Raw genomic sequence first — 14,656 nt, forward strand, 5'->3', positions numbered from 1 at the left:
ATTAGGACATAGTGGCGTCATAAATAAAAGGAGTTATTAAGGCTACAAATACAAATACATAAAATATACTAGTGTACACATTAAAATTCAAATGATAAATGGTCAAGTGAATTTCAATAAAAAGTAGGTGGTCACAAGATTAATTACACTTAAAATGTTTTCAAAACTGCACTTGTGTTGACAAAAAGATGATGTAAGAAGTCATTGTCTATTAGTAGTCCCATCATGGAATCATAATAAAATATGCATTACAAGAAAATATCAGAGTATTGATGAAAATAAAACTGAATAATTGTTGATGTGCCTGTCAATGCCATATAACTGAAGGAACAATCTTCTTTTGTTACAATAAAATGAAGGATATCCTGGAGTTATGAAAGTAAGTCTATCCTTTACATGGTAAATTGATATCACCCACTACAATAAAGTTCCTTTCTGTGTTGCTCTCCACGTAGTTGATCTTATGATATAATTCCACATCAGTGTCATCCTTTCAAGATCTGTAAACTCAAAAACATCAAGTTGCCTATTATATTTAAAGTTGAGCCTTACACATAGAATTTCATGTTTCTCAACCTCATCTCCTTTTAGTTTTCAAAATCTTCTTTCACTACTATGAATATGACCGTACCTTTTCTGCTGTTCCTATCATGTCTCTATAATAAACACTCTAGTTCCATGAGATGATTTCCACATCCATAATATCACTTCTCAGTCATGATAGTATCTAGTAAATATATGCATAAAATTTCTTAATTCTATTCCTTTCTTTAAAATACCCCTACGGTTTAACACTTAAAAACTTTATTTCATTCTTACTCGACTTCCAGTCCCCTATACTCTCATCACTGCTCTGTAATCCACCCTTTTTCTGAGAATTTACCTGCCTATAATTCTTCTAAACAAACCCCCAAACTTATGCAGGGCCATTGCGGTTCAAGTGATGGCTGTCTGAGCATAGATCCGTATCTCCCACCCATCCATTACAGTCTACAAATCTCACTCCCACTTTCTCACTTACCCACTTCCTAGTCTCATTCAAATGCCTGATCACCTTCCAGTAAGTATCCCTCCTATACAGTATCCCACTAATACCAATCGTTGCTCCCTTAAACTTTCCTGCATTGTCAGAACCAGATTCCATAGATCCCCGACTAGCCCTATGTTTCCCTTCCTCAGCCATTATTTTATCTACCTACTTCTGGTAGTATGAAAATATCAACAAAAATAAAATACACTACCGGTAGTATATTCTCTGAATAAAAATATTTATATCAGAAGAAAGAAATATAGTATACTACACTTCCTACATCTCAGTCTAGTTTCGAATTTTGAACTATCCTATTTTATCAACTTGGATCTTGATATAATTTTGGCATTTCTGTGACCATCTTCTTTAATTCTACTTAGTTTTCTTCAAAACTGATAACAACAGTATCATATTCTTCCCGAAGTGCCAGTGCTTTTCCATATTTTTCTCAAAATGACAATGGACTCCATTATCAATCTTCCACTTATGAAACCATATATTTCCATCTTTTCTCTAAGTCAGTATCTCTTTGTCAAGTGTTGAGCTTTGGTAAATTACTCAAATCTAAAGAAGAACCTATGTACTGCTTTGGGAGGAGGAGCCCATACAGCTGGGGATGGTCCTTCAATAGAAGAAATTACCTTGCAAATCCTCATGCAGTACTGTATATGTTCTTCATTTTAGGTTGGCAGCATGTGGTTTCTATCTTCATGTTAGGAGCAGCCTGGCTAAAACCTGGGTGGCTTTTATCATAGTGGGGAATATGTGTGAAGTGTTGCCCTCTATGGACGTGAAACGTGGGCAATAGGAAAAGATTTGAACATAGTGCTATAGAAGGATGTTAAAGATGAGTTGGAGAGAGAGAAAAACAAATGAAGATGTGTATAGGAAGGCAGGAGAAAATGTTGCTATTTGGAGAAGCATGAGATTTAAGAGGACAAATTAAATAGGGCATATACTGAGATTGAAGGTAAGGGGTACTGAGGAAGACCCAGTCTCCAGTATATTCAGCAGATAACACACACACACACACACACACACACACTCTCTCTCTCTCCCTCTCTCTCTCTCTCTCTCTCCCCCCTCCCCCCTCCCTCCCCCCTCTCTCTCTCCCCTCCCCCCTCTCTCTCTATGTATGAGTCCTTCAATTTTTTAATGCTCCTCCATATATTTTATTATTATTATTATTATGATTATTATTATTATTATTACTACTACTACTACTTTGTAGTAGTAAATTTATATTTAGTAGGCCTAATCTAATTTAAATTTCAGTTATATTATCAGCTGACCCTTGGACCTTTAGATGGTTGGCTAACAAGTGGCCATGTGTTGAGAGTTCTCAGTGTTGTGTTAACTAAGTATCAGCTGACCACTCTCAGTCTAAACAAACAACAGTTTCCTACTCAGCAGGTGAGTGTTAACTCTATTTTCATGATAAGCCTATGTGATAGGTAGAACATTATCATGGTTAGAAAATACTGTTTCAATTTTGAATTGTCTTTCAATTCTTGCTTGTAGGTACCGGTACTCATAATTTCAGTAGGGGTAAGTATATAGCAACTGAGTCTCCTTTAGTCACTAATGCTGAAGAATTCCATTCTGAAATGCAATTCTTTCAAACTGCATTGCTGCACTGTATGTTCAAATCTAGTTATATTAAGGTTATGCTTGGAATGTGCATAGATAAGCAGTTTTGAATTGCCTGCTCCCTCCTTGTGACCTTGCATTTCTGTACAAGGACACATCAGTGTAACTTAAGTTACATTTTGTTATTTGAGAAATATTTAAATAAGTCAACATTTTATTTGTTGACTGGGAAACTGTCAGAGATAAAATGTTTCTAGCCTGTGTACAGAAATAATATTTCCTCCTAAAATAATAATCATCATAACCACCACCACCACCACTCACAAAATATGGAAAAATTTCAAATAATATGAACACCATTATGCTTTGAAGAGATATATTAAACTTGCCAGCTGTATTGCTCATTTAGTACCTCCCAGGACACATGTACCAAAACTTATTAAATATGCTGACTATTCAACCAAGGAGCTGCACATTTTATTAGTTTAAGAGTAATATGTACTGTTGGTCTTCATTGTTATAATATTTTATTCATAGCCACTCCAAATTCACAAAATATAGAGACTGAATGACAGGTGAAAGACTCCATTACCATACTTATTTAGCACATGATATTCAAAACACATCACATTTATATGAATAAGTATAGACAACAGAAAGCTTTGAAGAAGTGTAGGAACACACTTTAGCATTAGATGAGGGTTCAAGGACAAACATGAAGACAACACAGACTCCATATCTTCACTGACTCGGCTCATCCTTCATTAATTCCAGTTTTCTCATATCTTTATCTTATATGTAGTTGCAGTTTGTTTCTGCTTAACCAGATTATCACTCACATTAGGAGGCTATACTTGAATGATACTCATCTTTGATGTGGAAAGTTGTAGATAAGAAGAGAAACAAATAGAAAAATGGTTTGCGTAGGTCACAGAAGACAGGGAACAAAATAATACTGTAATATTAAACACATTGGTTTCCAATTCTTCTTCTTTCTCCAATTCTTCTTCTTTCTTTGTCTTCTATTATCATATAAACCTATTCTCCCTCTTCCATTCCTTGTATTGATTCAGCTTTTACTCTGTCCTACACTCCTTAATCAAGAATAAAGATCTTTCAAGAATAACTTTCTGCTGTTCAGACTATTCTGTAATTGTGTACTTGCTCTGATCCTGCTCCCAACCTCCCTGTTGTGACATATTTGTTTCTTTCCAGTATCATTTTCAACGAAGAAAACTTTGATTAGGTGTTTACATAGACAAATTATTGAAGTAACAAGTTGATTCCGATATAGCATACAAAAAATCCTTAAAATACATCAAAAAGTGTGCTTTAAGTCTGGTTCCTTAATGGCCTTTGGTTCAGAGGGTCTTGGATTCATTTCCAGATTGGGCTGGGGATTTAAGCTGTGTTTGGTCAATTCCTCTGGCTGAGAGACATAATACTATCACCTTCCACAAAGACATGTAATAGTAAATACATCCCTCCACATAGGTTTGATATCAAGAAAGGCATCCGTTGTAAAACTAGACCAAATCCACAAGTAATGCTGATCCATAAATAAATGGGACAGGCCAGGAAGAGTCTGCTTTGAAGAATTGCAGTTAGAAAATATCCTTAGAAAGAGTTCTTCCCCATTTATGAATAAGTTCTCACTCTGGTGTTCTCACTAGTTTACAGCATCTTCTCTAGGTTTCAGTTCTGACTGATTAAGCCATCATTTTAAAAGAACATGAACAATCTCTCTTTGCCCATAATATGAATCATTTTGTCATCTCATTAAATTTCAAAATATTTCCAGATAAGGAACTGCTTCAATCTTTCTTCTTCATGTAGGAACATTTTCTCTGATCATTGTTATTGTGGTTTGTGGTATAGGTTAATGTAGTCATGTCATAGTTCATGAACGGTGGGCAATGGCTGATGGGCCTTATAAGTGGTCCTGAGAGTCAGGATACCAGTTGCTATGGAATGGGAGTGGGCATGTCGGACATATCCTGAGTCGTGGCCCTCCCTGTGCTCAGGCGGTTAGGACTATACAATCCATCAGTGGTCCCTAACCCATTAGAGGAAAGATCCTCACTGGAACTAGGTGTAAGTAGGGTAGCATCCTGCTTCACAGAATTTTCACTGAGCACCCTCAGAATGTTTTAAACAAGCCTTGGACCTATGGGAGTAATGGAGTCTCACTTCCAAATGACAGATGAGGGACTCCTTGGAAACAACTTGGTGAATGAAATGGAATTTGATGGAGAGCTATCAATAGTAATGGGGCTTATGGAAGGAAGAAACAAAGTAGAACTGGCTGAGTCAGCAAAGAGGATACATCTGGATGTGTTAGAAGTTAATAATATTCGGTTAAGGGGAGATAATGACAAAGAGAGAGGAGATTATAAAGTGTTCTTGACAGCCTCTGAAGAGGCTTGGTGCATGTCTTTTGAGGTGACGACATATAGCCGACCTGCGTGTCTGTGAGGATGGGGCTCTACCTATGATTAATCCTAATTATGAAGATGGCACACACACCCAGCCCCCAAGCCATAGGAATAACCAGTGAAGGTTAAAATCCCTGACCCATCTGGGAATCAAACCTGGGACCCCCTGGACCGGCTTGCTAACCATTTAGCCATGGAGCCGGACAATGAGCAAATGATGTGGGTAGATATGAAAGTTCAATCAATCACTACTGATCTGCATTTAGGGCAGTCGCCCAGGTTGCAGATTCCCTAATGTTGTTTTCCTAGCCTTTTCTTAAATGATTGCAAAGAAATTGGAAATTTATTGAACATCTCCCTTGGTAACTTATTCCAATCCCTAACTCCGTTTCTTATAAACGAATATTTGCCCCAATTTGTCCTCTTGCATTCCAACTTTATCTTCATATTGTGATCTTTCCTATGTTTAAAGACACCATTCGAACTTATTAGTCTACTGATGTCCTCCCTCGCCATCTCTCCACTGACAGCTTGGAACATACCACTTAGTCGAGCAGCTCGTCTCCTTTCTCCCAAGTCTTCCCAGCCCAAACTTTGCAACATTTTTGTAATGCTACTCTTTTGTCGGAAATCGCCCAGTTAAATCGAGCTGCTTTTCTTTGGATTTTTTCCAGTTCCTGAATCAAGTAATCCTGGTAAGGGTCCCATACACTGGAACCATACTCTAGTTGGGGTCTCAACAGAGACAAATATGCTCTCTCCTTTACATCCTTACTACAACCCCTAAATACTCTCATAACCATGTGCAGAGATCTGTACCCTTTATTTACAATCATATTTATGTGATTACCCCAATGAAGATCTTTCCTTATATTAATACCTAGGTATTTACAATGATCCCCAAAGGGACCTTTCACCCCATCAATGCAGTAGTTAAAACTGAGAGGACTTTTCCTATTTGTGAAATTTACAACTTGACTTTCATCCCCGTTTATCATCATACCATTGCCTACGATCCATCTCACAACATTATCAAAGTCATTTTGCAGTTGCTTACGATCTTGTAACTTATTTATTACTCTGTACAGAATAAAATCTGCGAAAAGCCTTATCTCTGATTCCACTTCTTTACACATATCATTGATATATATAAGAAAACATAAAGGTCCAATAATACTGCCTTGAGGAATTCCCCTCTTAATTTTTACAGGGACAGATAAAGCCTCACCTACTCTAATTCTCTGAGTTCTATTTTCTACAAACAGAGCCACCCATTCAGTCACTCTTTTGTCAAGTCCAATTGCACTCATTTTTGCCAGTAGTCTCCCATGATCTACCCTATCAAATGCCTTAGAAAAGTCAATCGCAATACATCAAAGAAAGGACAATAAGTTCCACCTTTTCAATACTATATATTGTGTGAAAGTTTTACATTACAGTTAAAACATCACAACTTTTGTACATTCGGTACCGGTTTCGACAGATTCCCTGTCATCATCAGCCGAGAATAATTAAACAAAGACAAGTATAGATCATGATTCTTATGGTGTGATTACAATGGTGGATTAAAAATATACATTATATGATTAAAATAGTATGTATATATATATATATACACACACAAATAAAAGGTAAGTAAAATGGGAATGGTCATTATTCTTTGAGGTGTACACCTTAATATTTCTAATTAAAAGGTTAATTTGTTAAAAGAATTTTGTTCTTGTAATATATAATTAGGGCCTATAGTGAAATTTGATTGTAGGCTTAAATCTGTAATATTTGAACTTTTTGACCAGTCAATTCATTGAAGTTATGTAGCCATGTTTGACACATTAAAAAGGTAAACAAACATTTAGTCGAATGGTGTTCCACATAAAATATGTACAATAAAATTCGATTGGAGCTTCAACTTGGACTTAAGAATGGAAGAATTATATTAATGTTCAATGCAAGCAGAAATAGATGAGTTAATTTTATCACTATGTAGTGATGTTGATAGTTAGAATGTCCATTGAACAGTTCAATATGTCGATTTGTATTCTGGAATGGTTTATATTATTTAGAGAAATAGTGATTGAGGTTCTTGCTATGGTGGTACTTGAAGATCTTGCGTTGTAAGTTGTGAATACATAAATGATTTGGAAAGATCCTGATCCAAGTCGGAACCTCAGGTGCCAAGTTGGTGGTAGATGTATCGGACCCTACCACCAACTTGGCACCTGAGGTTCCGACTTGGATCAGGATCTTTCCAAATCATTTATGTATTCACAACTTACAACACAAGATCTTCAAGTACCACCTTAGCAAGAACCTCAATCACTATTTCTCTAAATAATATAAACTATTCCAGAATACAAATCGACATATTGAACTGTTCAATGGACATTCTAACTATCAACATCAATACATAGTGATAAAATTAACTCATCTATTTCTGCTTGCATTGAACATTAATATAATTCTTCCATTCTTAAGTCCAAGTTGAAGCTCCAATCGAATTTTATTGTACATATTTTATGTGGAACACCATTCGACTAAATGTTTGTTTACCTTTTTAATGTGTCAAACATGGCTACATAACTTCAATGAATTGACTGGTCAAAAAGTTCAAATATTACAGATTTAAGCCTACAATCAAATTTCACTATAGGCCCTAATTATATATTACAAGAACAAAATTCTTTTAACAAATTAACCTTTTAATTAGAAATATTAAGGTGTACACCTCAAAGAATAATGACCATTCCCATTTTACTTACCTTTTATTTGTGTGTGTGTGTGTGTGTGTGTGTGTGTGTGTGTATATATATGTATATATATATACATACTATTTTAATCATATAATGTATATTTTTAATCCACCATTGTAATCACACCATAAGAATCATGATCTATACTTGTCTTTGTTTAATTATTCTCGGCTGATGATGACAGGGAATCTGTCGAAACCGGTACCGAATGTACAAAAGTTGTGATGTTTTAACTGTAATGTAAAATCGCAATACAGTCCAATTGACCTCCTGAATCCAGGATATCTGCTATATCTTGCTGGAATCCTACAAGTTGGGCTTCAGTGGAATAACCTTTCCTAAACACACTCTGCCTTCTATCAAACCATTTATTAATTTTGCAAACATGTCTTATATAATCAGAAAGAATGCTTTCCCAAAGCTTACATACAACGCATGTCAAACTGACTGGCCTGTAATTTTTAGCTTTATGTCTATCACCCTTTCCTTTATATATAGGGGCTACTATTGCAACTCTCCATTCATTTGGTAAAGTTCCTTCGTGCAAACAAAAATCAAACAAGTACTTCAGATATGGTACTATATCCCAACCCATTGCCTTTAGTATATCCCCCAAAACCTTATAAATTCCAGCTGCTTTTCTAGTTTTCAACTTTTGTATCTTACTGTAAATGCCATTGCTGTCATAGGTAAATTTTAATACTTCTTTAGTATTAGTCACCTCCTCTATCTGGACATTATCCTTGTAACCAACAATCTTTACATACTGCTGACTGAATACTTCTGCCTTTTGAAGATCCTCACTCCCCTTGTTCATTAATTATTCCTGGAATGTCCTTCTTGGAACCTTCAGAGACCCTGTCCATGAATCAAAAAGGACTAGTCAATCAACTACTTAAAAGAGAATGCAGGCTTCTATGGAAGATGTTAGGCAACAGATGCATTGACTGGAAGGTTTGACTGAAATCCAATAAAGAATTATAAAACAATATGGAACTGATAACAACAGGAATTAGAAAGAGAAGATTGCTGTTTTATGGGTATATCTTCCATACGAATAATGTCTGGCTCACAAAGAAAATCTGGAATTTTCTAAAACCAAAGGTATCTAAGTTGAGATGGCGGAGACAGAACACAGAAGACAGAGAGGCCCTTTACTAGAGGAGCAGAAGAAAGTGCTGATTGACAGGCTCAAGAAATACTGGCAGGATGTCAAAGCCGGCAGACAAACAAGTCACAGACACAGAAATGTGATTGGTAATTAACAGGTGTTAATAGAGGCTCAATCAATTTCCACCCGTTTTCATTTGATTCTTGGTGTTTACTATGACATCCTGCCACTGGGTGGTTTTCTCTCTCTTTGCCTACTTTGGCATTATAATCCCCTAGGACAACTTTAACATCATACTTGGCAACTTGCTCCATTTTTTCATAGAACTGTTCTTTCTCTTCCTCATCAGCATGCTCTGTTGGGGCATGGACACTAATTAGTGATATGTTGGCAAATCTCCCTCTCAATCTTATCCGGCATAGTCTGGGGCTTATTGCTTCATATTCAATCACATTATGACTGAGCGATTTCTTGACCATAAACTCTGTTCCTATTCTATTTTCTTCCTCCCTACTATTGAACAAAATATAGTGCTTGTAGAACTGTCACCTCGGTTGTCTTCCATCTTATTTCCTGTAATGCTGCCACATCTACCTGATATTTAAGTAATTCCTGCTCCAATTTTCTACTAGCCCCGGCCTGAAAGATACTTCTAACATTCCATGTTCCAGTATATCCGTATCATTGCCATTTAGCGTGCTTTAGTAGTCGTAAGTTTGGGACCATCCGGTTATCTTGATTTGGTTTCTGAACAATATGTAGTTTTGTGGTAGTGGAGTTGTTAGCCCCATGTACCAACCCCCAACCTGGAGGACCAGGGTATCACTCTTAGTCTGGATCATCACCTTAGACCTGTCTGGCTTGGGTGGCCCTACCAGGAGCTAATGCTCCCGCCGGCATAGCTCTAAGGATCATTTGAACACGCAAGCCTCTAAAACACCCGGCAAAATGTATTTTGCCTTCGTCAAGGTGGTGATACCATCGGGAGGGTAGGATAAGTTACCTAAGAGAATAATGGACTCGGTCATGGAGGGTTAGATAAGTAGAGGGAGACCAACATGACAGTGCTTAGACTCAGTTTCTAATGATTTAAAAATGTGAAGTATAGAACTAAACAAAGCCACAAAACTAGTTACAGAAAGAGATTTGTGGCAGCGCTTGTTAAATTTACAGAGGCTTGCAGACTGAATGCTGAAATGCATAACAGTCTATAATGAAGACGGATGGATGGGCGGATGGATGGATGGATGTTATTTTACTGACATATTGTAAACTTGTGCTTATAACCATTTTGACACCAGCTGGGCTGTGTGGCTCAAACATCAAGTTGATGGATTTGATCCCAGCTCAAGGGAAGATCTAAACTAATTTGGAGATTAGGGCCAAGGTGATAAAAAGTGAAGACCTAGGACTTCATAAACATGCACTAGAGGAACCCGATAAAAACTAATTCACACTGTCCTGCTATCACCATTTCACACGAAGTAAAACAACCAGCACATTATTACTCAACAAACGTATGTTGGAAGTTCCATAACGTATTGCACCTGGTACCAAAATCTCTGGGTAACCACATTCATGAGGGTTCAAAATGAGACATCTATTCTCAAAATATATTTTTTAATATGGTACCATGAAAAGTCTCCTCTGTGAACCATGTGACCTTGCTGCTGTAGGTAGGCTTGTTGTGTCCCACTGCAACCATATTGGATGGGTATCTGTCAAGCTACCAGGCCAACGAATAGTTCATCGAAAGTGGGGATATCAGCCTTTAAGGAGTTGCACGGCTGGCAGTCTAGATGCTCTGGCCTTGTAATAATGCTTAATATGGCTTAGTTATATTAATACTGCTACACGGCTGAAAGCATTGGCAAACTACAGCTGTAACAAATTCCTGAGGTCATGCAGCTCTTTCTGATGAATGATGTACTGATAATGGCTTTCTCCTGGGTAAAATATCCCAGAGATGGAATAGTCTCCCATCTGAATCTCCAGGTGGGAACTACATAAGAGGGAACAATCATAACGGAGATGAATACTGACATTCTGCGAGTTGGAGCGTAGAATGTTAGAAGTTTGAATTATTGTGGTAGGTTAGATAATCTGAAAAGAGAAATGGATGGACTAAAGTTAGATGTAGTTGGTATAAGTGAAGTACGTTAGCAGGAAGAACAGGATTTTTGGTCAGGTGACTACAGGTTTATGAACACAATCAAATTGGGGAAATGCAGGAGTTGGTTTAATAAGAAGGGAATAGGGCAGTGGGTATGCTACTATGATCAGCATAGTGAAAGGATTATTGTTGTCAAGATAGACACCAAGTCAATGGCCGCCAGAATAGTGTAGGTCTATATGCCTAGTAGTTCAGTAGATTATGAGGAACTTGAAAGAATATACGAGAGATAGAAGATTTAATATACAATATGTAAAATGTGACAAGAATCTCATTGCAAGGAAGAGAAAGTAATGCAGGAGGAGAATTTGGATTCGGACAAAGGAATGAAAGAGAAAGTCGGCCAGTTGAATTCTGCACTGATCATAATTTAGTCTTCACTAATACTTGGTTCAAACATAATGAACAATGGATGTATATGTGAAATATGAGACACTAGAAGGTATCAAATAGACTTCATTATGATTAGGCAGAGATTCAGAAATGAGGTGTTGGATTGCAAGATGCAGATGTCTCTGACCACAACTTGTTGGTCATGAAGTGCCATCTGAAGTTGTAAAAACTGAAGAAAGAAATGCCAGGAGATGGGATCTAGACAAGTTGAAAGAAAAGAGTATGAGGGATGGTTTCAATGAACAATGAGCACAAGGACTAAATGAAAATGCTCAAGGAAACACAATGGAGGAAGAAAGAGCAATCATGAAGAAAGAGGTCTCTAGGGCTGGTGAAGAAATGAAAGATCAACTAAGAATCAGCAGATAACTTTTTTTTTTGCTACTTGCTTTACGTCGCACCGACACAGATAGGTCTTATGGCGACGATAGGACAGGAGAGGGCTAGGAATGGGAAGGAAGCAGCTGTGGCCTTAATTAAGGTACAGCCCCAGCATTTGCCTGGTGTGAAAATGGGAAACCACGGAAAATCATTTTCAGGGCTACCGACAGTGGGGTTCGAACCTACTGTCTTCCGAATACTGGACACTGGCCGCACTTAAGCGACTGCAGCTATCGAGCTCGGTAGTAGATAACTCAGGAGATTGATGAATGATGAAAAGCATAAGAATATAAAAAGTTATGGGGGCAGAATAGAATACAGGTGATTAAAGAATGAAGTGGATAGAAAATACAGGATAGCTAAGGAGGAATGGCTGAAAGAAAAGAGCCAAGGATGTTGAAGGTTATACAGCCCTAGGAAAGGTAGGCCTACATGCTGCATACAAGAAAATCAAAGAAATCTTTGGAGATCAAGCTCGATAGCTGTAGTCGCTTAAGTGCAGCCATTATCCAGTATTCAGGAGTTAGTGGGTTCAAATTCTACTGTTGACAGCCCTGAAGATGGTTTTCCGTGGTTTCCCCATTTTTCACACCAGACAACTGCTGGGGCTATACCTTAATTAAGGTTATGGCCACTTCCTTCGCACTCCTAGCCCTTTCCTGTCCCATCGTTGCCATAAGACCTATCTATGTCAGTGTAACGTAAAGCAACTTGTAAAAATAAAGAACCCTTTGGAGAAAGGAAAACTAGGTGTATGAATATTAAGAGCTCAGGTGGAAAACCACTTCTAGGGAAAGAAGACAAGGCAGAATGATGACAGGAACATATCCAACAGTTGTATCAAGGTAAAAAGTAGATGATATGGTTATGGAACAAGAAGTAGTTATTGATGTTGATTACATAGGAGACCCAATTTTGAGGTCAGAATTCGACAGAGTTTTGAGAGACTTAAATAGGAACAACATACCTGGAATTGATAACATACCCTCAGAATTACTGACTACCTTAAGGGAAACACTTAAGATGTGTAAGATGGATGATACAGGAGATGTATCATCCGATTTTTGGCAGAATGTTGTTATACCTATTCCCAAGAAAGCAGGTGCCGACAAGTGTGAAAACTACTGCATGGTAGAAGTGGCAATCCAAAATGGAATGAGGCAAGGCTAATGTTTGTCCCTCCCACCCTCCAGCCCACTTCACCTTTTCAGTTTTTATATAGAACAGGTGGTAAAGGAAATCAAGGAGGAATTTGGAAAGGGTGTAACAATCCAAGGAGAGGATATTAAAACTTTGAGATTTGCCAATGATATTATTTTATCTGAGTCTGCAGAAGATCTGGAGAAATTGCTGGATGGTATGGACAGTCTTGGTGAAGAAGTACAAGAGAAGATAAATAAGTCCAAAACAAAGGTAATGGAGTGCAGTTGAATGAATTTAGTTGATGCAGGGAATATTAGATTAGGAAATGATGTCTTAAAGAGGAAGTGCTGTAGATGAATATTGTTACTAGGGTAGTAAAATAAATAATGATGACAGAAGTAAGGAGGACATAAAATGCAGACTAGCACAAGCAAGGAAGGCCTTTCTTAAGAAAAGAAATTTGCTCACTTTGAACATTGATATAAGAATTAGAAAGATGTTTTTTGAAGACTTTTGTCTGGAGCGTGGTATTGTATGGAAGTGAAAAATGGACAATATCTAGCTCAGAAAGAAAGAGAATGGAAGTTTTTGAAGTGTGGTGTAACAGAAGAATGCTGAAGGTGAGATCAAATCATGAATGAAGAGATACTGAATCGTATTGGTGAGAGGAGATCAGTTTGGCTAAATTTGTCGAGAAGAAGAGAAAAATGATAGGACACATCTTACGACGGTTGTTTTTCGAGGGAAATATACGCGGTATGAACAGTAAGAGTATACCACAGTATGAATATGACAAGCAGATGTAGGATGTAGCATGTAGTAGTTATGTAGAAATGAAAAGGTTAGCACAGGATGGGGTGGCCGGCTATCAAACCAGTCTATGGACTGATGACTCAAACACCACCACCATGAAAAAATCTTAGATTTAAGTTATTTTCAGGTTTTATTTGCCCACCTTCAGCAGTTAAATATCAATATTATTTTTCTCAATAGCATGTAACTTTATTATTTAAAAATTGGTATGATTAAACAATAACTCAAAATTTCACAACTCAAAACATAATCAAGATAGGCCTATCTAGAAAAATAAGTCACTGAATTAAAGAAAAAAGGCAAAGCTTAAAAAGAACCAATTTCTTTGCTTTTTCCCAACTAGCTGCCTGCTTTCAAAATGTTGTAAAATAATATAATGGCTTTTTAATTTTAAAAATGATTGGAAACATTAACTAAATAGAACACAGACATAATTGGCAGAACAAAATAAAATAACGGGACTATCCCTGTGAATAAGAAGCTTATGATCATACAGCCACATTTCTTTTTCATGGATGGACAAGGAATTTTGTCGTTTATTAAATATGTTATTTTATCTTTACCAAAATAATGAAAAAACACAACCCATAAGTTAAACACAAGGATGCTATGATATTCTTAAATAAATCTTATGTTACCTAATACTGGTAAAATATTTGACAGATTTTGATAGAAGACCCTCTGAATATTAAAAAAAAATATGCTACACTCTCTGCTATTGTCTTCAGTACTTAAAATAAGTTTATTTAAGTAATCACTGACTATATTCATGGTTATTCATTGCATCACAAAGAACTTATTACACACATTCAACCCATAATAGCTTACTAAACCAGC

General features: G+C 36.9%; 1 protein-coding gene across 2 annotated transcripts in view; it reads left to right on the forward strand.

Moving 5' to 3' along the window:
• Positions 1 to 2,290: 2,290 nt before the first annotated feature.
• The window catches only part of LOC136872022 (trans-1,2-dihydrobenzene-1,2-diol dehydrogenase), an 86,224-nt gene continuing 73,858 nt past the window's right edge, over positions 2,291 to 14,656 (forward strand). Inside the window, exons 1-2 of one of the 2 annotated variants that reach the window (XM_068227299.1) lie at positions 2,353 to 2,443; positions 2,552 to 2,578. The gene's annotated coding sequence lies outside the window, so the exon portion shown is untranslated. Of the gene's footprint in view, positions 2,444 to 2,551; positions 2,579 to 14,656 lie in introns of both variants that reach the window. The other variant, XM_067145840.2, reaches the window with a different exon arrangement.

This window comes from Anabrus simplex, chromosome 4 (assembly GCF_040414725.1).
Source record: "Anabrus simplex isolate iqAnaSimp1 chromosome 4, ASM4041472v1, whole genome shotgun sequence".
NCBI lineage: Eukaryota > Metazoa > Arthropoda > Insecta > Orthoptera > Tettigoniidae > Anabrus > Anabrus simplex.